This window comes from Chrysochloris asiatica, unplaced genomic scaffold (genome assembly GCF_000296735.1).
Source record: "Chrysochloris asiatica unplaced genomic scaffold, ChrAsi1.0 scaffold00005, whole genome shotgun sequence".
Taxonomy (NCBI): Eukaryota; Metazoa; Chordata; class Mammalia; order Afrosoricida; family Chrysochloridae; genus Chrysochloris; species Chrysochloris asiatica.
In genome coordinates this window covers 11,082,478-11,108,765 of record NW_006408523.1, presented here as the reverse complement: position 1 = coordinate 11,108,765, position 26,288 = coordinate 11,082,478, and the positions used below count along the sequence as shown (strand labels likewise).

Genomic DNA, 26,288 nt, shown 5'->3' with positions numbered 1-26,288 from the left:
GATTGTAACCATGGCAATGAGACGATAGAATGAATGTAAAACCAATGTTCTCCCATGTAAACTATCACATAATTCACAATAAATCATTAAAAAAAAAAAAGCAGTTCCAATTTTCTCACTGATAGTCTTTTCTAAAAAGAGAGTTATCAAGTAGTAAATATGTACTAGGCAAGTTGTTGTTAGGCGCCGTTGAATCAGTTCTAACTCACAGTACCCTGTATAAGGCTTCTGAGGAGTGGCTGGTAGGTTTGAACTGCCGACTTTGAGGTTCAAACCAACCTTGGGGTTCAGTGCATTATCCTGCAACACTGTCATTAAGTGGGACTAAATACATCTCTTTTCATGTTGAAATATTTTTTTTAATGGTTAGCGTTTACAAACTGGTTCTAAGGTAATTTAAAAAAAGGCAAAACAAAAGTTTATTTACTAATGAACTGAAGAAACAGATCTATGCTAACTCTCAAAATAAACTTCTAATTTTTTATTTGGTCATTTGATATCTTTAAAGAAATATTCACATTTACATATCTTGTTAGCCTCCTTGTTGTACATCGTGACTTGTATCTATTTTATTTTGCATATTCTTAGAAGATACAATGTTTTAACTGCAGAAACTTGATTGAAGTTAAACTTTATTAAACTTGTTAAAGGAGGAGGGCTATGTGGAACAACCTCTTTTCCCTCATGAATGATGTCAGCTTTTATAGTCACCGCCTGAAGATGATTCTAGATTGCTTCCAGCTTTTTTTCTCCAACTTGTTTTAACTCTTAGGTGGCTCTCATATCCTTTCCTCTGTGTTTGGGCAGGCATTTGTCTCTCCCCCTCCTAACTGGTTCCTTGTCCTCAACTGCAGCCCCTCCCTCCTGTCTGCTTGCCCAAACCCAGAGAGTTCTTTCTAGCATCCTTTTGAACTCTGCACTGCCACACCTCTGGGCAGTGCCTGCGGCTGCCCGCTGTGTACAGGACATAACCCTTCCCCCACAACTCTCTGGGGTCAGCATCCAGTGTTGCTTCTTGTGGTCCCTGGAACTCAATCTTTATGCCACTGTACACACTGTTCCTTCAACTGAAAACACTGTTCCACCCTCTGCCCAGCACAGGGACTGGCTGTTGTACTGTCCTGAACCCACTCTGCCTTTAAGAGTTAACAACACAGGCATGACCAGATATCTGAGTGTTCTCTTCCTTTTTGTCATTGACCCTAAAGGCATACCTTTCCCTCCCTGCATTCCGATAACCCCATCTGCTAACTGTAAGTGCTAGCCTCCTTCCTTGTTTCCCAGACTAGCACAGACCCAATGGGTCTCTGAAGAAAACCTAGGATTTAAAATATCATCAGGAAATCAACTCCTGGTCCCCCTCCTGAGATGCAAAGGCCTACTTGTGGGCCTTCTCTCCCTTGATTCTAGTTCTGGGGGTAAGGGACATTTCCTTCATTTGTCTTTGAGGCTGAATAACTCAGTAATTTGAATTTATGGGGATATCTGAGGAGAGATCAGTTTGGGGTACTTAATTCTTGCTGCGCTTTCCAACGTGCCCGCTACAGTCCTACCTTGTCATCTCCAGCTACTTGACCTACTAGGCACTCCACAGACTCCTGGTGAGGTGCTGTAAGATCAGCACTGGACTGCGAACCACAAGGTCAGCAGTTCAAACCCATCATCTGCTCCTTGGAAACACTGCTGAGTCGGAACCGACTCAACAGCACTTAACAACAACAACAGGCACTCCACACAAGGCTGAGCAAACACAACAGAGAGTGGTGGGCATTTTTGTTTGCTACCAAGGCTAGAGAGTACTAACTGACATTTACCCGAGAGAGCAAGGAGGCTAAATGTCTCTCATTGCTCACACAAAGTCCCCCCACAGTAAAGAACTTTTCTCACATATTTCCACAGTGCACCTCTGCAGACTATGGCACCAGAAAACCATTTATTCAATTCATAGGTCAGACGTAGCAGGGAAAGAAAGGTTCCGGAAGTACCTCACCACACTCCAGCATGGCTCAACCCTGTCTGAGTTCTTCCAGCTCAGTCAGGGTAGCATAACTCTTTCTACCATGTGCCCCTGACTCTGCGTCATAACCTCTGAGTGTAACCTCCAAGATGGTAGCGTGTGGCCACCCGGGTACTTAGACTGCACTCTGGCCCTTACTGAGTCTCTCCTCACACACATTGCCAGGCAGAGTCTCTGGGAGCCTTACTGGAAAGGAGTTTAGAAATGCTTGTCAAGTTATAGAGCATAATGACCATGGCCCTACTTCTAAGCTATGATTTATCCAGAGATCTGGATAAATGTAGTCAACGTCACTGAATTATACATGTAGCAGTTGTAGGGGGAGACAGGGGACAGATTGATCCAAATGTTATTTATAATTTTCTAATATAAAGAAACTGGTTTTAAAAATGTGTAGTTTAAAAAATGTAGAAGGCTTCATGTAAGAGTAGAATTTGAGCCAGGTTAGGAGACGGAGCTTCGGGTTGGTGGAAGGGAGAAGACAGCACATTTCAGGCACAGATTCTAGCAAGGTGTGGCGGTAGGAACAAGTGTGACCTGGTGTCATGAGAATGGGGGTGGGGTTAAAAAGCTGTGGTTTAAGAAGGCTGCTTACTTCTTTAAGAAGATGGAGCTAAACTGAGGTCTTACTTTGCATATAGTGGAGATTCAGTAACTATTTCTGGTACAAATGAATGGAAACAAATGGAGAGCCACAAAACCACTTAGAGAAGGGAGAGATATGATGAAAATGTTGTTCAAGGAAGAGGGAGACCCTCTGACAGCCGCTGGGACACTCCAGAAGAGTGTGGCAGTCTAGGAATGAGAGTCGACAGCTGGGCTGGGAGGGTGGATGCAAACAAATAGGACAGAAGGAGAAACATCTGAAGTAAAAACAACAACCACACACACACACACACACACACACACACACAAAAGAAAGTCAGAGAGTAAAATAGAATTAAGAATTTAAGACAAGCCTTACTTCTTTGTTGTTAAGATAATCTATGTGTCTGTCTGTCTGTCTACCTACCTACCTTCCTACATACCTACGTACCTATCTATAAGGAGTCCTGTTGTGGCGCTGTGGGTTAACCCGCCAGACTGCAAAGCCGTTTGAACTGCAAGGTCGGCGGTTCAAGCTCACCAGCTGCTCCTCGGAAACCCTATACAGGGTCACTATGAGTTGGAACCAACTCAACGGTACTTAACAACAACATATATATACAATAAACACAGCATTTGCCAATTCGCCTTTTTTCACATGTACAATTAGTGATATCAAGTATATTGTGTTATATTGATTATTGACGTACAATCATCAGCAATAATCATCAAATTTTCCAACAAAACAGAACTTCTTGTTGTTGTTAAGTGCCATTGAGTTGGTTCCGACCCATAGTGAGCGACCCTGTATAAGGTTTCTGAGGAGCAGCTGGTGAGCTTGAACTACCGACCTTGAAGTTCAAATGGCTTTGCAGTCTGGCGGGTTAACCCACAGCGCCACAGTAGGACTTACTGCTTCCTAAATAATGACACCGCCAATCCTTCCCTTAAGGAGCTCTGGTGGCATAGTGGTTACGAATTGGGCTGCTAACCTCAGGATCCTTTCTGCTCCGGTAGAGAGTTACAGCCTCGGAAACCCTGCACAGGGTCACTATGAGTGGGAACCGACGCCACGGCACATAACCACCACCACAACTCCTTCCCTTGGTCCACCCCAGTCACTACTAGTAAACTTTAGTCTTGATACATTTACTTATTCTAGAGATTTCATATGTATGTGATCACACAGTATTGTCCTTTGGTGACTGACTTATTTCCCTCAGCATGAGCCTGGTGACTGGGGAAGCCATGGGGCCATTTAAAGGGAAGTGGTGAAAAGGGGCTGTTCTGATAGAATGGAAATGAGTGGTGTGGAAGACAAGAGATGGCCCGGAGGCAGAGACTTCAGAAGCAATTAGAAGATAGCCTGCCCCTCTCCCATGTGAAGCTTGGAGCAAAACCCAGATGAACTCCGTGCAACACCCAGCCAAGAGGTGAAGCACAACAGTTGAACACAGGTAGAATGTAACCAGTGCCTCAGTACCAGGCTTCCATCTCCGGAAATAACTCTCTGTGGGTGAGATGTGTGCTCAGGACCTCAGAAACAGACACAAGATTTAGGAAGGTGGGGGAAGGAGTAAAACTAAATAAAGACTGAGAATAAAGAGCCTTTAGGAGTCCTGGTGTGGCGCTGTGGGTTAATGCGCCAGACTGTAAAGCCATTGGAACTGCAAGGTCAGTGGTTCAAGCTCACCAGCAGCTCCTTGGAAACCCTATACTGGGTCACTATAGGTCAGAACCGACTCGATGGCACTTCACAACAACAAGGGGTCCTTAGATAGTGTGGGAGAGCACGGTAATGCTGTATGATAAACATTGGATTGCGAACCACAATGTCTGCGGATCAAGTCCACCAGCCACTCCTAGGGAGAAAGATGAGGCTTTCTGCTCCTATTAAGATTTAAAGTGTGTAAGGAGCCCTGGTGGTGCAGTGGTTAAGTGCTAACTGGAAGACTGGAGGTTTGAACCCACCAGCCACTCTGCAGGGGAAAAATGGGGCAGTCTGGTTCCATAAAGAATTATAGCCTTGGAAACCCTGTGGGGGCACTTCTCCTCTGCCCCACAGAGGTACTATGAGTTGGGATTAACCGGAAGCAGAGGAAGGGACAGACTGCCCCTCACATGTGCCTGCTGAGTTATGCTAAAAAGCCCACGTTTAGATTTTATTCTGTTCTTGGAATTTTGTGCTCTAAAAATGGATTTGTGCTATCCTGTTGTATTTAGTTTTGCTATTATTGTTTTTCTCTTTGTCATCTAGAAAAAATATTTTAGAAAAGTCTAGTCTTAAGAGGAAAAGTGGTCAGTGTAGCCCAGTCAACTGAGGGCCAGCAGGTACTTAGAAAGCTGAAGAAGCAGAAGGATGAGAGGACGCCAAACAACTGGAGAACTGGGGAGGCCCGTGCTGAAGATGGCCTATCCCGAGAACGTCCCAGCGGTGGGGAACCGGGGAGGCCCGTGCTTAAGATGGCCTATCCCGAGAACGTCAGAATGGTGGGAGCTGGGGTAGCCTGTACTGAATAAGCCTGTGAAGGGCTTTGAAGGGGGTGGAGGTGACTAAAAGTATCATAGTATTCTGAGAGTTCAAGCAGAATGGAAATCAGGAAAAGCCCTTTGATCTCACAATAAGGAGGCCGCTTATGAACTTTAAGTGAACAGTCCAGAGAGAGGATAGAGACACAAACAAACTCTCAGTGAGGAGTTAAGAGGCAGTGAGTGTGTGGTAGTAAAGTGGAGGCCAGGGTAAAGAGCACTTGCTCAATAAATCTAGAATTTAAAAGAAGGAGGGACACCAAGTAGGTGTAAGTAGGGCATATGGCCTAATAAAGGCTTTTTTCAAGATAGGGAAGGTGATAGGCGTTCGAATTCAGAGGATGGACGCATGAGAGAGGCAGATGATAGAGGAAGAATCAGGAGAAATCAGCCTGCTCAGGATTTAAGATGGGATAAAGGGTCTTAGTCCGGAAAGAGCGTTTCGCTCCTTGGACCAGGAGGGGAGGTGTGAGACAAAACCTTCTCTGAAGTGTTGACAGGATTCTTCTCAGTAAGGTCAAATGTGATGTCATCTGCCCAGGCAAGGGCAGGACTTGGGCCCTGGAGAAGAAAAGGAAGTCTGATAAGAAGAGAATAGGAGGATCTTTCCACTGCCAGACCTGTATTAGATACAAGATGCAACCATGAAGCCAAGACTGCAGGCCTATTGCATGGAAGGTGCTCTTCCAGTTCCTGAGAGTTCACGGTGCACAAAACTGGCCCTGATGGTTCTGGACTCTTCACACCAGCAGGGAAAGACACAAGAAAAAGAAAAATGTCAGAAAGTGCTAAGTGCTATGGAGGAAAATAAAGCTGGGAAGGAAGACAGAAAGTGTATGGGTTGAAGAGGATTTGGTAAGGCTTCATTGAGAAAGTGGCATCTGAGTCAAAGTCTGAGGGACAAGAGGAAAGATTGATGGGAATAGTAGAGAGGAGAGTGTTTCAGGCAAAGCAGAGCAAATAAAATTCACAGGAAAGAGCACAGCTGGAGGGCTCAAGAGACAGTAAGGATAGCATGGCTGGAACAGAGTAAGCAAAGAGGAGAGAGATGGATTCTCAGATCAAAGCGGTAAGTGGGATGGCAGACAGATTACAGAAAGTCAACAAACTAATGAGAACATTGATTTTGACTTTAAGTGAGATGGGAAATTACTTGAGTTTAAACAGAAGGCACACTCTGACTTCGGTTTTCACATGAGTACTCTGGTGTCTCTGTTGAGAAGAGTGTATGGGGCAAAGGGGTTAGCAAAGTCCAGTTGTGAGTTTATGTCGTAAACTGGAAACGAAATGATGGTAGCGGTGGAGGTGGTGAGGAATAGTGAGAGTCTGGACAGGATCTGAAGACATGTGCATGATGATTGGATGTGGGGTGGGAGGGGAGATGACTCCAAGGTGTTTGCCAGGAACTGGAGGAAGGGATTGTCACCATGATGGAAAACTAGAAGAGGTATAGGTATGGGAAAGGATATGGACATCAGGAGCTCTATTTTGAACATGTTAAGTTTGAAATGCCTAACTGAACAGCTAAGTAAGAGGCATGAGATAAACATTTGGGAATCATCATTAGGATGCTGAACTGAGATCATCTAAGGGCAGGGAAGAAGAGAAAAGGGACTGAGGACCCAGCTCCGGGGCTCTCCACTCTCTGGAGGTACATACACTTGGAAAGGAGCTGCTCAGTAGAGGAAGGGCATTTTAGTTGCCACTTAGGGTCAAAAAGGTGAAATCTGTATTATATTTGATTCATATTTGTAGTAATATAAATATGAAAATAAAAACTTTCTCTATTGTTCTTAAGCGCAGTCCAGTAGGTTGTGACTCCTAGTGACCCTATATAGGGTTTCCTAGGAGCAGCTGGTGGACTTGAACTGTTGACCTTGAGGTTAGCAGTCCAGTGCTTATCCTACAGTACCTGATTTTATTATTGTTTTACCAGTTTCCTTCAAGTAATCTCTGACTCATGGTGACCCACGCATGTCAGAGCAGAACTGCACTCCATGGGCTTCCTTTCTTTGGAGATGCCTCTGGGTGAACTCAAACCTCCAACTTTTCAGCTAGTAGCCAAGCACTTAACTATTTGCACCATCCAGAGACTAATGTAATGTAGAGTAGAGCTAGGCAAACTAATTGTGATGGCAAGACTTTGACGGTCACGTGTAGATATAGCTAAGAGTCTGTTCAACCAGTAATGTCTGCTCAAGTCTAGTAAGGGGCAGTGATGGTCCATATGCTAGTTTTTTCCATTCCCGATTTTACAGAGATTGAAAACCATGAGTAGTTCAACATGGTAAGCAATTTCATCTCTAATCTGCCTAATTCAAACTTTCACCCTAAAACAGCAATTTCCTGATTCCTGGAGACCTAGCTGATGGCATTATGTACGAATGTACTTATCATACCTTTTTTATACTTCTGGTATGACTTTTTAAAAAGGAAACAGAATTCAAAAGAAGTTTCTTGAAACAACAACAAAATCCCCCCTTTTCTTTTACTCTATAGAGTTGACCTCAGTACTTACCTTTGTCTGAGCTACAAAGAATCAAGATGGAAACCACACCTGGAAATGCTGGTCTACTGTCAATTGTAACCAAGTGCTATAGAAATGTGTGTGGTGCTGTGGGTTAATGTGCTGGACTGCAAAGTCGGTCTGAACCTCAAGATCAGTGGTTCAAGCTCACCAGTCACTCCTCAGAAACCCTATACAGGGTCACTATGGGTTGGAACCGACTTGGCATCATTTAACCCAACAACAACAATAGAAATGTGAGAGTTCAATCACGTTGTTAGGAGTCCGTTAGTCAGTTCTCACTCACAGAGACCCAGTGTGCCCGATGTTGTGCTATCCTCACAACTGTTGTCATGTTTGAGCCCATTATTGCATTCACTGTATCATTCCATTTCCTTGAGGACCTTCCTCTTTTGTGCTGACCTTCTACAAGGTGGTCCCTTTTAATAATAGGTCCAGAGTACGTAAGATGAAGTCACTTCTACAGAGCATTCTGGTTGTACGTCTTCCAAGATAGATTTGTGCTTTTGGCAGAGTGTGGTGTAGCCAATATATTTCATCAACACCATAAGTCAAAGGAATTGGTTCTTCTTCAGTTTTCATTATTCATTGTCCAGTTTTGATATGAAAATGCCATGGTTGGGTCAGGCGCATCTTAGTCCTCAAAGTGACATCTTTGCTTTTTAACACTTTAAACCGGCTTTTTGCAGCAGATTTGCCCAGTGTAATACATCATTGGACTCCTTGACTGCTGCTTCCATGGGAGTTACTTGTGGATCCAAGTAGAATGAAATCCTTGACAACTTCAGTCTTTTATTTATCATCTTATTGGTCCAGTTGTGAGGATTTTCATTTTATTTTAAGATGTAATCCATAAGGAAGGCTGTAGTCTTTAATCTTTATTAGTAAATGCTTCAAATACAACTTTCAGTAAGCAAAGTTGTGCTGTTTATCTCAGGCTGTTAATGAGTCACCTAGATTAGCATAAAAGAGGGGAAATTTTCACCTCTAAAATTTTTGACAGAGCATCACATTTGTTTTCCAGCTTCACAAGAAAATTAATAACAAAGTGACAACCATGTTGATCACAAGAGGATACTGAAATGGCAACAGATGTAGAGATACTCATTTTCTGGTAGAACAAGTCTCCCAACCTTTCTCTTAAAAAACTTTGGACTATTCTTGACCTTATATTTCTTCCATATGAAATTCACTCAGCTTGTCAAGTTCCACAAAATACGAGGTGTGATTTTGGTTGGAATTACCTTAAGTTTAAAGATGAATCAAATTTATATGTTTACACCATAATTTTCCCACAAATGAACACAGATGTTCCATTTACTCTGAGTTTCTTTTATGCCTTTCAAGGAGCCCTGATGATGCTGTGGGTCAGACATTGGGTTGCTAACTGCAAAGTCATTGGTTCAAACTTTCCAGCTGCTCTTTGGGAAAAAGAGGAGACTGCCCGTTCCTGTAAAGATTTACAATCTCAGAAATCGACTGTCTATGGAATCAACTCGATGCTGGTGGGTTTTTTGTTTGTTTGTTTTTTACAGGAAGTACTTTAATAGTTTTTCTTAGAAAAAAATTTTTCAGTTCACATTTTAACAAAGTACTGGTTGAGAGCAGTTTCCAGGAGATTGGGAATTGGAGAGTTAATAGAAAATGTTGGTATTCTGCTTCTCTACAAATGCATGGCATAGTCACAAATGGAGATTTCAGGCTGCTAAACCAATACCAGAACCCAGTAGAATTGACACTTGTTCCCCTAGATTTTAGTTTCCTTCCTTTAGTCTCCCCATATCCTACAGAAATACCACATGTAATGCCCAATAGCAGCTAATTTAAGCTCCAAGTCTTTCCCTTGAGTAGGAAAGGGGATGAAGAGAGGGTCACTCCTGAGTCTCCATGCTTTCCTCTTCCTCTCTTTGAGGTGGTTCTTCTGTATTCTCTTCTTCCTCTTCTCCTTCCTTTTTCTCTGGTGGCTTCTCATAAGCTTTCTCTGAAGGTGTCACTATCACTCCATCCCAAGTAGATATTTCAGAAGCAAGATAGCTGGCATCACCCTCTTGGCCAAGAATCTTCCTGAAGCCTCCATGTAAAAGGATTTGAACCAGAGTCTGAGCCGTGTAACAGATCATATCCTGCTGTTCCAGGGTCATGACTATGTGGACTCTGAAGTTGCCACTCTCACAGGAATCAGTGCAGCCAGAATCTGTAAGCAACACCTGTATGCCACGTTGAGGGCCAAAGGTTGTCTGGTGGGGTTGTTCATCACAGCATAGTGCCCCAACAGGTCAAGAATCCAAGGTGTGAGGGGTTCAAAGCCAGGAAAACGAATCCTCAAATCCTTCAGCAGTCTAATGAGAACTTTAACTGTGGACTGAGAAGCATTTTTCTCAAACCAGCAGGCATGCCGGATAGCGGCTAAGGCACTCTGTAGCACCTTGATATCCAAATCGAGTTCTGGATCTAGTTTTCGCAGATTGAGTGGTACTGTTGTAATAAGAATCTTCACTGTAGCATCAGTAGAACTGATCTCAAAGCCAGTTTCATTGGTCAGCATGGTCAAAACTTCAGAGGGATCCTGTGCTCTTAGGCTTTCCACAACTTTGTTCCCTAGGGCAGCAAGTTTCCAATGTTGGAAAAATCTTTAGGATTACCACCAGGTCAGCCACATTGTGTCCTGTAGTCATTGTTACCTTTTATACGATCCTGTCGCACTTCTTCAATTTGCACTTCAAATGTCCCTGGAGCCACGATCAAATTGTCAATGGTATTGTTTATTTTTGTCACCAGAGAGAGGATAGAAGCCTGTTCAGCAGAATTGGGAGCAAGGCCTCACTGAAGGATGTTTCATCAGGTGCTGGTTTGACTCGCGGAAAAGCCAACTCACACAAATATAAGTCAAATGGGATATGAGGCACAAAGGGCCTAAACCCTCCTCCTGGGCCTCCTCTGGAGCCAAAGCGCCCACCCCTACCTCGGCCTCTGTCACCCCTCATGGCGCCGTGAATCCCGAACAATGGAGCGTGGGTTTGGTTTTTGACCTTCAATAATGTCTTATGCCTAAGTTGCTCTGGTAGTGTAGTGGTTACAAATTGGGCTGCGAACCACAAGGTCAGCAGTTCGAAACTACCAGCTGCTCTGCGGGAGACAGATGAGGCTTTCTGCTCCTGTAAAGATTTGCAGCCTTGGAAACTCTGTTCAGGGTCGCTATGGGTCGGAACCAACTCCACAGCACTTAACAACAAATGTCTTATGATTCTGTCCCTCAAGGCTTTATATATCTTCTGTTGTATTTATTCCTGGATACGTTATGTTGTGCATCTAAATAGTTTTAAAATGATAATTTCTGATAGTCTATTATTGGTACTTATCCCACTGTCATTGAGTCGACTTCAATTCACAGTGATCCTATAGAGCAGAGACCTGAGGGTTTTTGAGGCTATAAATCTTTCCAGACAGACTGCTTCATCTTTCTTCCCCAGAGCAGCTGCCTTTCTTTCAGTTAGCTGCCCAACACCTACCCACAGCTTCACTTCTGATGTTAAGTACCATTGAGACTCATAGAGACCCTGTATAGGGTTCCTGAGGGGTGGCTGGTGAGCTGGAACCGCTGACTTTGCAGTCCAGTGCATTAACCCGCAGCACCACACCTGGACTCTACAGCTCCACTAGGAATACTATTTATTTATTTTTTAAAAGCTTTTCTGGTGAATTGAGTGATATTTTAAATGGGAGAACACCGGTTTTACGCTCATCCTATCTTATTTTGTTTTATTTCAATGATTAAAATCCCCTCTATGCATTATCATTCAACAGTATTTGCTTCTAAATCCTCTTTTTTTTAATGTGTACAAAAACAGTCAGAAGTATATAATCATTTAACCAACCAAAGGGCACTTTCTGCAAGCCTGCCTCCTGGTTGCCAGCACACAGCCTTTCTCTTTCCATGAGTCTAGAGTCCTCAGCTGCTCTATTTCTCCATGTCATCATCCCTGGCTGTTGTCACTTCTTTTCTGGTTGTTGTTGTTAAGTATCGTGGAGTCAGTTCTGACTCATAGTGACCCTGCACAGGATCACTGGAGCAGAAAGCTTCATCTTTCTCCCGCAGAACAGCTGCTGACCTTGAGGTTCACAGCCCGATTCATAACCACTACTCTACCAGAGCCCATTATTCTGCTTATGCTCTTCTCCCTTGATGGTCTTAAGAACACCATTTTTACATATTGATTTTATATCCAGTAGCTCCTTAGAAAGTCCTTGATTAGTTTGAATAGTTTTCAAATTCCTTTGGATTTTCTATGTAATTACACTGTCATATCATCTGCTAGTTAGGATAAATTGATCTCTTCCCAAGTTCCACACTGCCTTGGTGGTGCAGTGATTAAGTGCTCAGCTGGTAATACAAAGGTCACTGGCTCGAAACCACCACCTGCTTTGTGGGGAGTAAATGTGGCAGTCTGCACGTGTACACATTTACAGCCTTGCAAACTCTACGGGGACTCGGCTTGCCAGCAGTGGGAGCTTTCTAATTCCTATTGGGTTTTTTGGTCTTCTTGTACTGGTCAGCACTTATAGTATAACGCAGTGACAGTGGTATCTTTTTTTCTTTCTGACTTTCATGATTGCATCTTAAGTTTTATTCTTAAGTATAAATCTCTTAATTTTTAAACAGTCTAGGAAGCTTTCTGCCAGCCTTAGTTTGCTAAGAGTTTGTTTTTGTTTTCCATTTTTGGCTTTAAAGTAATTAATTTAGTGGAATCCTTTGTCAATTATGATGATCATATGGTTTTATCAATAGGATTTTTGATATTGAATCACCCTCAGAATTATGGGGATAAATCTGATTAGTCATGATTTTATTTTCAATATACCATCACTGCAATTTGTTTTTTTATTTTAGATTCTTTGTTTGTAATCTGAAATTGTCTTAACTCTTTTTTTGTATTATCATTGAATTTTGGTATGAAAATAATTTTCAGCTGAAACATGTTCAATTCACGACATCAGTTTGTATAACAATCTCCTATAAAACAGTTTGGAGTCCTGGTATGGCACTACAGGATAAGCACTGGACCAGAAGGTCAGTTTGAACAGCAAGGTTGGCTGTTCAAACTCACCAGCTGCTCCTGGGAAATCCTATACAGGGTTGCTATGAGTTGGAACTGACTCGATGGCACTTAACAACAACAATAAAGAACTTCTAAGGTTATATTTTATTGTCAGTGAAACAAAAGTCTTTAATGATTTATATTCAAGAATACCAACTAAAGAAGACACTTAACTTTTTATCCATAGTATAGTAACTCTTCCTGAAATACTTGAACAAAATCATTGTTCCTGCCAGAGACCCGTATTAAACATGATTTCCACAATTAGAGTTCTAATATAGAACTGGAAAATTAACAGCTGCTATAGCCTCAGTTCAATGGACAGAAAAATGTAGAGGCTCTTAAGTGCAATTAGAAACAGGACTGTCCTCCAAGACTATTCCTGGTACACTGGGGTTTCTCTATAAGCTCTCCAAATACTTGTCCTGCTCCACTCCCGATAAACGTCTCTAGTTTCTTCAGCTAATTATTAAATGCCAATATATATATATATATATTAGGAATTCTGGTGAGGAGCTGTGGGTTAATGCTCTGGACTACAAGGTCGTTTTGAACTGCAGGGTCAGCGGTTCAAGCTCACCAGCCACTCCTTGGAAACCCTATACAGGGTCACTATGGGTCGCATTCTCTAATTGCATGTCCAAAGTATGAGAACAAAAATCGCCATTTTTGCTACCAAGGTGCATTCTGTCTGCATTTCTTTTAAGACAGATTTGTTGGTTTTCGCAGTCCATGTTACTTTTATTATTCTTTTCCAATACTGTAATTCAAATGCATCAATTCTTGTATGGTCTTCTTTATTCAATGTCCAAATTTCACATGCATATGAGGATGAAAATACCACAGTTTGGGTCAGGTGCACCTTAGTCATTTAACACTTTGAAGGTCTTGTGCACCAAATTTAACTAATGCAATATGCTGTCTGATTTCTTGACTGCGGCTTCCATAAGTGTTGATTGTGGAGTCAAGCAAAGTGAAGACTTTGATAACTAATCTTTTCTCTACTTATCATGATGCTATTGAGTGATCTAGTTGTGAGGATCCCTGTGTGCACAGGATAAACACAGAAAGCAGGTAGAAGGGACATTGAAAACCTTATGGAGCACAGTTCTCCTCACAGAAGCATGAGGAGTTGCCATGAGTAACTGGTTTAGTGTACAAGTGATCTGAACAGACTCCCATTGTGTCTAAAATACGAGGCAGGCAGTGTAAATAGCACCTCAAACACTAACAGCATGGCCAACTAAATAATAATTCCTGTAAGTCCAAGTCAAAGGAACCTTGCTGGCATCATTTTCCCTTAGGAATCTTATTCATCATCCTTGGAGAAAGTGGGGAATCATAGAGTTCCAGTGCTGGAGGACCCTCAGCAATGTAAGTTTATCCCCATCATTTCCCAGATCAGAAAAATGGAGTCCCAGAGAGGACAGTGCCATTTATCGCCACATGAAAACATACCACCTTTGACTCTTGTTCCCATGTGTCTTCCCTGTCCCCAATGCCTCATGGGACTGGGTCTAAGACTGTTTAACAGCTGCCTTCTTGTACACTCGAACACTTCTAATGTGCTCTAGCACTTTAAAGCATACATTTAGAAACAGGGGTTACTCTTCTAGCCTAGAGTCTTTTAAAAGAGGAAATTTTATCTTTTAATAAAAACTTTAAAATATTATTGATAACATTAAGAGCAGTCATGATTCATCATATAAATTAGAATTTTAAAGCAAATTCAAATATTATCCTTAACTCTTGCTTAACCCCACTGCCACTGAGTCAATTCTGACCCGCAGTGACTAGAACCACTCCTTTAGGGTTCTAAATCTTTAAGGGTGCACACAGTCTCATCTTCCTCAGGAGGAGTGGTTGATGGGTTTGACCTACCGACACTATAGTTAACAGCCTTATATGCTCTTACTTAGCGAAGAATACACACTGCAGCCTTATAATTATGACATTTTATTATTCCATTTATATTACTAATATAAAGTGCATCTGTTAAAATGCTTTGTTTTTTGCAGAAACAATCCTTTCTAAACATAATCTTCCTTTTCTCATTCAAATCTCTGTTACTAGTATGTAACCAGAAATTTATTCTATGTTCTGTAATAAAAGATTCATTTAAAAATAGGTGAGGTTTTAATTTTCATAAAACTTCCACCAAAAAAACTAACAGAAAAAGGAGATAACCAGGTGGTTTGAATTTTTAAAAAAGATCAAGTAACTTAAGTATTAATTAGTTTAAGAATAAATTTAAAGCAAAGCACTAATTTATCAAGTTAAAGAAAAGAAAATGTAAGAATACAGAAATGGTTCACGCCAAGTATAACAGTCATACTCCTCAAGATATAAAGGAGATTTTAAAATGCAAGCAGTAGGAGACTAACCTAGTTATCATGAAGAATGTTTGTAACACTGTAAGAATGAAAATTCAGATAAATTTTTATTACTGTTTTATTGCTTTCAAGCATTGTATGGAAATTCCAAGACAAGAAACAAAATTGGAGAGCTTGTTTTATAGACATTTATGTGCTGTTTAGGATCCCATGTATTATAGACATTTATATGCTGTTTAGGGTCCCATGTATTATAGACATTTATATGCTGTTTGGGATCCCATGTATTATAGACATTTATGTGCTGTTTAGGGTCCCATGTATTGGATCTTGTCCCCTTTTCATGTCAATACATTATTTATCAAACAACTGTGTCTGTACTACAGATTGAGGATAACAAAATAATTATGTAAAATGTGGTCCTTAGCCTCAGGAGATTCATTTGCAGATTTGCAAAATACCAAATATAACAAATGTTACCTAGTACTGGTGGTAACTGTCACCATACAGTGGTGGGGGGCCTGCGGGGGCTGGGTGGGGTGGTTAACATACACAAAAAGTAGGCAGTGTTTTATGCAGATGCGCAACTGAGTTTGATTGAGTTTCTTAGTGCAGAGTTTGGAAACCCTTCTTCCCCAAAAAGGTAAAACGCTTCTCCAAGGACTTTCTGCTTTCTGGAATGCTCTGATAATGTTATAGGACATTACAAAGGCTGTGCATTTATTAACGATTTACCCAATGTGTTACACTAAATTAAAACCCTAAAAACATATATGCTACTTAGTCTCTGCTAAGTACATGTTCAGGTAATGGCAACACCTAAAAAACTAATAATAAATAGCTTTAATTATTTACATACATAAGGCTTTACAGAATGGCTATCATAAACATATACAGTTAATTTTAAGTTTCAAATGAGTTGTGCAAAGGTTATTTTAATTAAGAGAATGAACACAATAATTTAAAATATAAACAACATTCAAGGGAATAGTGTCAGAAATTCTTTTTCATATTGGCAAACAAAACATTGTTACATGCATTATTTTAAGTCACCTGTAAACCAGCCCTCCTTTCCGGGTCAGCATAAACATCTACTGCAGCTTGTCTAATTTATTGTAATAGCAAAGTGTTTGTGAGTGATATTAACTATATGTACACTGGACTGCCTTTATTAGATTTTATCTCACCATGAGCCAAAATGCTGAACTAGGGCAATAAATGACAAATTAGCATGTGTTTACCATGAACGCTTGGTAAAGAAAGCCCCGGTTTTGTCTTTAATCCTTTAATGTTTTGCAAGCACTTCACATCATGATGGACAGATTGCCAGTGAAGTGATGCACATATAGACCATCAGAGTTCGGAATTCTTGGAGAATGAAAAACTCACTCCGTTGTTGGTTCATATACAATCATTCTTAAACGGCATATTTTGGTGGCAGCTTGATGAAATGAAAATCGGAAAACTCTCCTTGTCTCCATCACAAAACATTCATGAACAGAGTGCTCTGCACGCTACGGTGAATTATGTCTACTAAAGACGCCCAAATACTTGGATATCCAAATCACCGCAATTTACTGAGACCGGCTCCTAAAAGCACGGTTCCCTTAGAATGTAGATTAGTGTTTTTCTGTAAACTCTTTGAGGAGCCAGCAGTGCAGTGATTAAAGCACTCGACAGCTAACCCAAAAGTTGCCGGTTACAACTGGTTACAACTCGTGAGCCGTTCCTTCTGGAGAAAGATGCAGCAGTTTGCTTCGGCACAGATTCCAGCCTTGGAAACTCTATGGGGGCAGTTTTTTCACTCTTTAGGATCACTATGACTCAGAATCGACCGGACAGCAACGGGTTTGGCTTTAGGTTGGGGTACAATCTTTGTACTCGTTATATTTAGACACACCATAACCAGCGTATAGACCAGGGACACTTTTAACTAAAGTGTGGCGTTTAGATGTTTCTTAACGGAACACAGGCAAGCCAACATCGTTTGTAAACAACTCTAATGTAAATGCCTGCAGACAGTTGTTCTCCATTCTTAGCGGCTGTGGTATATATGGCGAGTATTAGAGTTTTTACAATAGTCCTTAAGCGCCCTAAGTTCTCGAACAATCGCCCTTCCCCCGCCAATGGAGTTATCCCTCCCCTCCACTCTAAAGCCTATTTCAACTTTTCAACTACCCATCATGGAAAGCCAGATGGGCGTTCTCCAGAGATCACCGGTAGCAAAGAAGGAAGGTAACGATTTCAAACATTTCTCAAAGTTTCTGGAGAGTTCAGCTCTCCAGCCCTGTTGCTCCCCACAACTTTCCAAAGAACCCTCAAGGATCCTAAGACGGTGGGGAGCCTGGAGCTGGTCTGGAGTGACAGAGACGTCTGGCCACGCACACCATCCCACCACCCTTAGTTACCTATGCAGCCTCTCGTGGCAGGGCAGGCCCTCCAGGGCGCCCTTGGGCACACACCTGCCCCGGGTTCCCCCCACCCCCAGCTTACCCACAGCTCCGCTGCTAGCAGGGGTTGTGGCCGGGCTGGGCCAGCTTTGGGATTTTGCTTCTTTCTCTCCTTTTTCACCAGTGCTGTGCAGCTTCACGCTGGCGCGCAGGGCCCGGCTAATGCGACCCCGCGGCCATCCCTGCGGCCCTCCGCGTGGCCCGGCTCCGCTGCCCCCACCCTGCCGGGAGCTGCCGCCACGCCCCGCCCCCGCCGCGGCCCTGACTCTCACCACCACCCGGCGCGCCCACCCCGCCCGGCGGCCCGAACCTGTCCGGGGACCTGGGCGCTACTGTGGGCGCGGGCCCTGGGATCTCGGCCCGCCGCCCCCCCGGGCACCGGACCCCCCCAGCGTGGAACTTTAGCCTTGAGTTTCCCGCGAGCGCCAGGGCGACGAGGTGAGTGCCGGCACAGCCGTTGTCCTTTGCGTGCGTCCCGCAGGGTGGTCCCGAGAGGCCCGAGCGGACCAGGCTCCTTGGCGGGCTCCGCAGGCTCACCGCCCCTAAGGGGGAGCGGCTCGGCGCGTGGGCGTCGGCTCAGCGTCCGCCCGCCGGCGCCCAGCTTCCAGCGACGCGCCGCGGTCCTTGAAGCTGGGCGTCGGGCGTGGGGCGAGGGCCCGGGAGCTGTCTCGAGGCCGCGCCGCCCTCCGCCATCCGCCCTAGGGCTGAGCGGGCAGGTGCGCCGCGCCGCTCGGCCTCGCCCTCCCGCCCGCCAGCCCAGAGGCTATAAATAGCGGCGCCGCGCTGGCTCCCCTTCAGACACGCTGAATTTAGCTGCAAGACGTGTGGAATTTTTTTTTAAAGAACTTTTTCCGATGCGTTTGAGACTTGGCTGGACCTGAAGTGACAGGGACATGTCACCGCGGGTGACTGTTCCCACTGGGTCGATGAGGGACGCCAGGGCACGGCCTCACCTGGTTTTCCAGGGACGGGGTGAAGGTTTGGGTTTCCTATTTTGGCCTCGCTGGGAAAGGAAGCCCGCGCTCAGAGGTTCAGTGAGAGGGGAAGGACTCCCCACGCCCCGCGATGGTGGCAGGTGGCGTGGCCCCTCACATTGCTGGCTCTTGGACCCCTGGGGTTGAGGATTTGTGTTTTTTTTTTTTTAAGTTTACTGAATTTCGTTGACCATCCTAAAAATCGCACACAGATTTCCGAATTCCGTTGACGAGATAGCTTGCAGGAATGTGGCTAAATTTGGGAGGGTGGTAAAGCTCCGTGTAGCAGCTTCCGTTGGTTGTCATTGTAAAAGTTTATGTGTAGTGCGATTAGCGATCTGTTGGCCCTAAAGGATTTGCTTGTTAAATTGAAGTCGGAATTTAAGATTATCTCGAGGGCTAGGAAAACCAAGCCCATAAAGGTTTCTGTAAACAGTAACTTCCTGCCTTTAGAACTAGGAGGTGTGTGAGTGTGGGCTACTTCGTGCTTTGGTTCCTTTTTAAATTGAGAAATTTCGCTCTAGAAGGACTTTACATACTTAAGATTGTCTCTTTTTATCTCTTAGAAGCACAAGGATAGTTTTTTAAAAAATTTTTACTTGATCACAAAAGGACGAAAAGTTCTTGATACTTGGATCTCTTTGCCAGATACTATTGTTGGTATTCCAATTGAGAAAAACAGACCTACTGCATACTATTTCGACAACTTAGAATTTTTCTTGAATATAGGTCTAAAACGAGACTGGGGAAAGATGCTATTGTTGTTATAAGTGCTATCTAGTCAGTTCCGATTCACAACGACGCTGTATAGGGAGAGTTTCGGAAGAGCGCTTCGGAGGAGTGGCTGGTGGGTTGAACCGCCTACATATCGGTTAGCAATTTAAAAGTATTGATTGCTTTAAAAAATACTGTTTTTTTTTTTTTAGGCCTTCCAGTACATATTTCTTAGATGGTTGTTGTTAAGTGCTGTCATTTCCAACTCATACTGACCCTGTATAGAGTTTCCAAAGAGCAGGTGGTGAGTTTGAACTGGCGACCTTGTGTTCAAACCGAACATGCGGCCCAATGTTTTATTCCAAAGCCCACATCAGGACTCCCATTTATCCTAGGTGGTGGTTGTTGTGAGGTGCCATTGAGTCGGTACCAACTCCTAGCGACCTTATGCACAACAGACCGAAACACTGCCCGGTCCTGGGCCAACCTCACTATTGTTGCCACGCTTGAGTCCATTGATGCTGCTATTTTGCCAGTCCATCTCCCGGGGAGTCTTCCTCTTTTTCTCTGACCCTCCACCTTACCAAACATGATATCCTTCTCCAGAGACTGGTCCCTCCTGACAATATGTTTTTTGTAGGTAGACAAGATTAATCACATGGTTTAATACGTTTTTAATTTCAAAGGCCTTTCTGGCATCTACTGATGTGGTTATATGATCATTTCTTTCTGCTGGCTATATAACATGCAAACGTACATCCTTTAATAATTTCTGTATGTGTTCACATGGTTTAATTTTTAGTTGTAGAAGTTGTGTGCTTCAAATTTGGTTTTGAGAAAGATTGTATTTAGGGTAATTTCATGGAAAATATACATATATACTAAAGTGGTTAGAACTGATTTCTCAATTCTAATACTTTTAGCAAAGAAGGATATACAATAAAGCCAAAGTTGTCTGCCTTGCCTCCCTGAGCTCTCCATCATTGCTTGCTTATTTTCTCTTTCAGGCACAGTGTTCTTGCCTAGGGTGCCACCTAGTAGTCAGGGCTGGAATTGCTCTTTAGTACTGACTGGAATCTTAATCTTTGTGCTTTGTCTCGGTAATAAGCATTCACTGTATGCTTTCGAAATACATAAGCCTTTCCTGAATGTGGCAGCACAGAGTAAGCACAGTAATTTTGTTTGTGATCATGGGAGAGCAGAATTTAATAATGTTCTTCTGTAAGCAACAAGCCCTAGTGGCGCTATGGGATAAAGTTTCAAGGTCAGGGTCTCAAACCCACTCCACAGGAGAAAGATTGACAGTCGAGGAGACCCTAAAGAGCAGTTCTATTCTGTCCTGTAGGGTCCCTATGAGTCCGAATCCACTCAGTGGTAGTGAGTTTGTCATTTAGAAAATCTTTAAAATTTCTCGAAACACCAAAGGTAAACATACATTAAAAAATACTTAAGTTTTTCTTTTCAGTGTGAAATTGCTCATTTCCAGAGTACAGTTCGTTGCTTATTAATTGGCAACACATAGCATTTACGTTGTTTGTGGGGTATAGATGTTTATAGCATTTAAAAAAATTAATTCAATAACTCTTTCTTGAACAGCTGCTAAATACAACACCGGGAGCTGAGTGTTGGGTCCAGGCAAGAAGCTTACACTTTGTACACTAGGAGGATTCTCCCGCTGAGCTGTGGGCTTTCTTGGGAGGATTATATCATGTTGAATCACAGTTTGAAAGCACATTCCATTTTGTGAGAAAACAATGGTAGTAACTAAAAAGCATGGTAATATAGAGTATTTTTGATACATTTGTAAATGTTGTGTACCTGTTTCTTAGCATATGAAACCAGGCATGTAAATACCCCTTGAGAAGTTAGAAGCAGGACTTTATTTTGTTTTGAATGCTTGTTGTTGTGAAGGACTGAGTCGGTTCCGACCCATAGCCACCCTGTATAGGGTTTCCGAGGAGCAGCTGGTGAGCGTGAACCATCGACATTGCAGTTCAAATGGCTTTGCAGTCTGGCGCATTAGCCCACAGCCGCACACTAGAACTCCTTTTGTTCAGTTCCTTGCTGAATTTCATGACACCAAAATCATACTTCCCAAACTTGATTAAATGATCCATTCCTCTGCTATAGGAGAGAGTAGAACTGCGCCTTAGGGTGTCTGAGACTATCAGTCTTTATGGGTGCAGACTGCCTTAACATTCTCCCTAGAGGGGCCTGATGGGTTTGATCTACTCACCTTGAGTTAAGTAGCCTAACCCACAGCATCACCAGGATCCCTTTTAGGAAGTGATTTGTTATTGTGTTCGTGTTAAGTGTCATCGAGTTGGTACTGTATAAGGTTTACGAGGAATGGTTGGTGAGTTTGAATCACCAATCTTGTGGTTCAAACCAACCTTGCGGTCAAGTGCTTATCCTAAAGTGCCACACTATATCAAAATCTTACAGTAGGATCCGATATTTAAATTCTACTGCAGGCCAATGTTTTCCCAAGGGCATTCATGAGCCTTTCAGATATATGATCTTAACTTGTCTCCATCCCCCTTCTCCCCAGTACCACCCTGAGCACTCAGGCTGTGTGGGAAGTAACCGTCTCTGAACAAAGTACTGTTGTTGTTATGCGCTGTTAAGTCAGTTTCCGACACAGACTCATAGCAACCCTGTATAGGGTTTCCAAGGCTATATAATTTTATGGGAGCAAAAAGCTCCATCTTTTTCCCACAGAGCAGCTGGTGGATTCAATCTGCTGACCTTCCCGTTAGCCGCCCAGTGTGTAACCTAAGAGCCGCCAGTGCGCTTTAGAGCTACATGGCATAATTGTTGAAATTTTCTTGAAGATTTCTTAAGAGAGAGTCCAAACCTTAGCAATCTACCATGTGTGGAATGCTTTTCTTGAATAAACTCTCATCTTAAGATCTTCACACTGGTGTGGAAAGAGTTGTGGTGTTGACTGTTTCGAGCTGTGCACCCTACCTTGTTCTGCAGACCCCCAACTCTGCTCATCTTCCTGATGAAATCCTTGCACAACCCAAATGGAGGTGAGTGAAGGTTTTATAAGTGATTTTTCTGGTGCTGACACTGAGTTTTCAGAGGAGATGCTAACCTGCAAAAGACAGTGCATAGAGAAGAGGGTGTTTGCTTCCTAAGTTCGTCTACACTTGTGCTTTCATGATTCCTTCATGAGATTGGACAGTTCCAGTTTAATAATCCGGTGACTTTGTGGCTCTTGTCTCTCTTTTACTTGAGTTAGCGTTTCAGTTTCATGAGCACCTGTTTCCCAAAATGAATCATTGTAAAATTATGAGAATTTATGCAATAATTAAAATATTAAATATTATTTTGGGTAAGGATATACACAGCCAACCTACCCCCACCCCAGTCTCTAGATCTTGTTAGAGTCTTCACAGTCTGCCCACAGTCTCTTTATTTTCATTCAGTTGTTTTATTTCCATTTACAGGGTACTGTTCCCCAACTTTCCTTCTCTTCTGTGCTCTAACATAGCTGTTGACCCACACGGTCTTACACAGATTGTTTTTCAAAACATAAACTTAAGGTGACTTCAGGGAACTAGTTTCAATTCAAGGTTTGAAATGTAACTCAGGGCTTACTGTATTTTTATGCAAATAATGTGTATGTTCGCTATGGGTCGACCCGACTTGATGGCACTTAACAACAACAACAACAATGTGTATGTTACACATTTTTGTGCTAATTTGTCCTTTTTATTGTTGTTGTTAAGTACTGTCAAGTTGATTCTGACTCATAGCGACCCTGCATAGGTTTTTTTTTTTTTAACATGTTGCTTACAAAAATACCTTGGGGTGGAGGACACTGACAGGGTTGGCAAAATAAATTCGTAATATGCATGTGGCGCTGTGGGTTAATGTGCTGGACTGCAAAGTCGGTTTGGACTACAAAGTCGCTAGCTTAAGCTCACCAGCTGCTTTGGAAACCCTATACAGGGTCACTATGGGTCAGAACCGACTCGACGGCACTCAACAACAACAATGCATGCTGTTTGTGTAAAAATACAGTTCTTTCAGGGATTGCTCCAGGCTCAGTAGACCCACTATCTAGAATCTTTAAGAATTTGAAGTTCTGTTCCACAGTTTTCTCCCTTTTTATTAGGATTTATCTGTTGTGTTCCTGACTAGAGTTCACCAGTGGCAGCTGGGTGTCATCTAGGATTTCTGGTCTCAACGTGAAGAAGTGGTTCATGTAGACAGTTTATAGTGGAGTCTAGTTCCTTCTCTGATTCTTAGGGTTACTTTTCTCTCTTTTGTTCCAGATGACTAAAGACCAATTGTTGTATCTTACATGGCCACTTGTAAGATTTTAATACCCATGCACTACTTAATTCTGGGAAGTAGAATATAAACTTTAAGAACTATATTATGTCAGTTGATAAGAGTGTTCCATGAAACCTTGGCCCTAACCCTCAAACCAAGAGAACTAATCCCTGAGTTTGTCGGTTATATTTAATTAGTATCAGTTTCTGTAACCCTCCCCTTTTTTCTTGGTTATTATTGTTGCAAAACCATACACAACTAGCATTTGCCCATTCATCCCTTTTCCCTGTGTGCAGTCAGTTAACACCAGTGACATTACTGTGCAAACTTTATCCGTGTTTGGTGCCCTTTCCCTTACTTATAAACAGAAAAGATTGTAAGGTTGGCACAGGACTCGGCAGTGTTTTGTTCTGTTGTGCACAGGATCGCTACGAGTCATCATAGCCTCGACGGCACCTAACAACAACAATAAACATCGAGTGACTGCGAAGTGGAGGGCCCTTCTCTTTGCCCATGTAGCCCTCGTCCCATAACCACTATTGAACATAGTTTCTGTGTCAATTCATAAAAGTGAGAACATACAGTATTTTAAAAAATATAATTTTGCTTTGCAAAACATACATCAATCCAAGTGGTTCTGCATAGCTCATGTAGTGGCATGGATTACCAAATTGTGCAGCCATTCTCTCCTGCCTTTTCCGAGTTCTTCTCCCTTGTTAATATAACCCTTCCCACCTAGGTTTCCATCTGTGCTTTCGACTTGCTGTTGTCAATCTGATTACATTTAAGAGTGTCATGTTGGAGGCCAACATTCTTGACTACACAAGTTGAACTACTGTTTTTAATATTTCAGGGGATACTTTTGTTTCAAGGCTTAAAGATTATCTCAGGGTAATAGTTTCAGGGGTTCATCCAACCTTCCTGGATCCTGGAAGTCTGGAGTTCATGAGAATTTGAAATTCCTTCTGCATTTACCCTTTTTTGGTTAGGATTTGTCTATAGAACCCTTGATCAAAACGTTCAGTAACTGTAGCAGGACACTGTCCGGTTCCTCTCGTTTCATGGCAGTTGTTCATGCAGGCGATTAAGTTATACATTCTGTTGTGATTGTTAAGTATTGTGAAGTTGGTTCCGACTCATAGCGATCCTGTATAGGGTTTTTGAGGAGCAGCTGGTGGGTTTGAAATGCAACCTTGTGGTTCACAGTCCAGTGCTGATCCTCCAGCGCCCTCCGTTCCATAGCTTCCTCTTATTCTTGACTCTCCTTCCATCTCAGGCACTGTGGATCAAGCCAGGAATTAGAACAGGAACACTAAATACATTATTAGTCCAATTAAGTGGGATGTCCCATAAAACCATGACTCTAGACCTTCAAACAAGGAACCATATTCCATGAAGTTTTTGATTGTATGGAAGTAGTCTCAGCAGCTCTTTTTATTTTATTCATCGTAAATGTACGAATCACACAACTTTTGTCAATTCCGCTTTTTACAGGCATACAACTGACGGACAGTAAATACCCTACCATTAATCAATACGTTATTTCCCTCACCATTTACTCTCTTCCCTCCCATCTCTGGTAACCATTAAGAAACTGTTTTATATACATTTGCCTTTTCTTGTCTTTTTCCATTTTGTTGTTAAGTGATGTCAAGTTGGTTCTGACTCCTAGTGACCCTATGTACTACAGAACACAACACTTCCTGGTCCTGTGCCACCCTCACAATTGTTGCGTTGTGTGAGACCATTGTTGCAGCCATGGCCAGTCCATCTCCTTGAGGGTCTTGCTCCTTGTTGCTGACTCTTTACTTTACAAAGCATGACGTTCTTCTCCAGGTATTGATCCCTCCTGATAACATATCCAAAGTACATGGAGGAAGTCTCACCTTCTTCCAAGACAGATGTTCATTCTGGCAGTCCATTCAGGATTCTTTCCAAGCACCATAATTTTAACAATCAGTTCTTCATTGATAAGCATTAACTGTCTAGTTTTGGCATGCTATCCATGCGATTGAAAATATCATGTCTTGGAGATGACAAGACTCTGGGCAGGAAGGCTGATGAGGCATTTGCGCTACACAGATGCTGTAACTAAAGCACAAGACAGCAAGTGAAAGAGATACAGATGATAATCCTGGAACTCTGGGCTTCAGAGGAAAGGATAGAGGAGTGGAATGACTGCCGACTAGGAGAAGAAGCTGAACGAAAGTGATGAGGGAGGAGACACATGGCTGAATTGTCATCTGACCTGATTCAGTGCGATCATCTTAGAAATTTGTAAGCAGTGTTTGATAGAGACAGCAACCTGACAACATAAGTGTGCACTGGTGACGAGAAAGGTGCGATTCTCCCTTGTTCCCCACGCCGCACTGGTGGCCAGAAGTGTGGCCAGCACCTCTTACCTACCCAGTGGCTGGTGACTGACACCTTGTCCTTGACAGCACTGACTCCACCTCAGGTGGAAGTTGCACACTTGTGTTTCAGGTGGACCTGGGTGTACCACCCCCTTCTCTGGAAGTTGTGAACTCAGCCTCATCAGACCTGCTAAATGCCCACTGCTGGATAAGCAGACTGCCTCCCTCCCTCCAGACCTGGGTGAGTAGGAATTCTTCCATAGTCTGTCATGTTGCCTTCTGGCCCTGAAAGATTTCCTTCTGGAAACAGGGACTCTGACTGTAGCCATCATCTGACGGAGCACAAACGATTTCCAGATCAGCTTCCCTGACCTGAGACAGCACCTAGACCACGAGCTCTATCTAGGATCGGGTGCCCCCCC

At 42.9% G+C, this 26,288-nt stretch overlaps 1 pseudogene; it reads right to left on the bottom strand.

Annotated features, from left to right (window-relative positions):
- Window positions 1–9,529: 9,529 nt before the first annotated feature.
- LOC102841384 lies at window positions 9,530–10,642 on the bottom strand (annotated as a pseudogene).
- Between the last annotated feature and the right edge of the window lie 15,646 nt (window positions 10,643–26,288).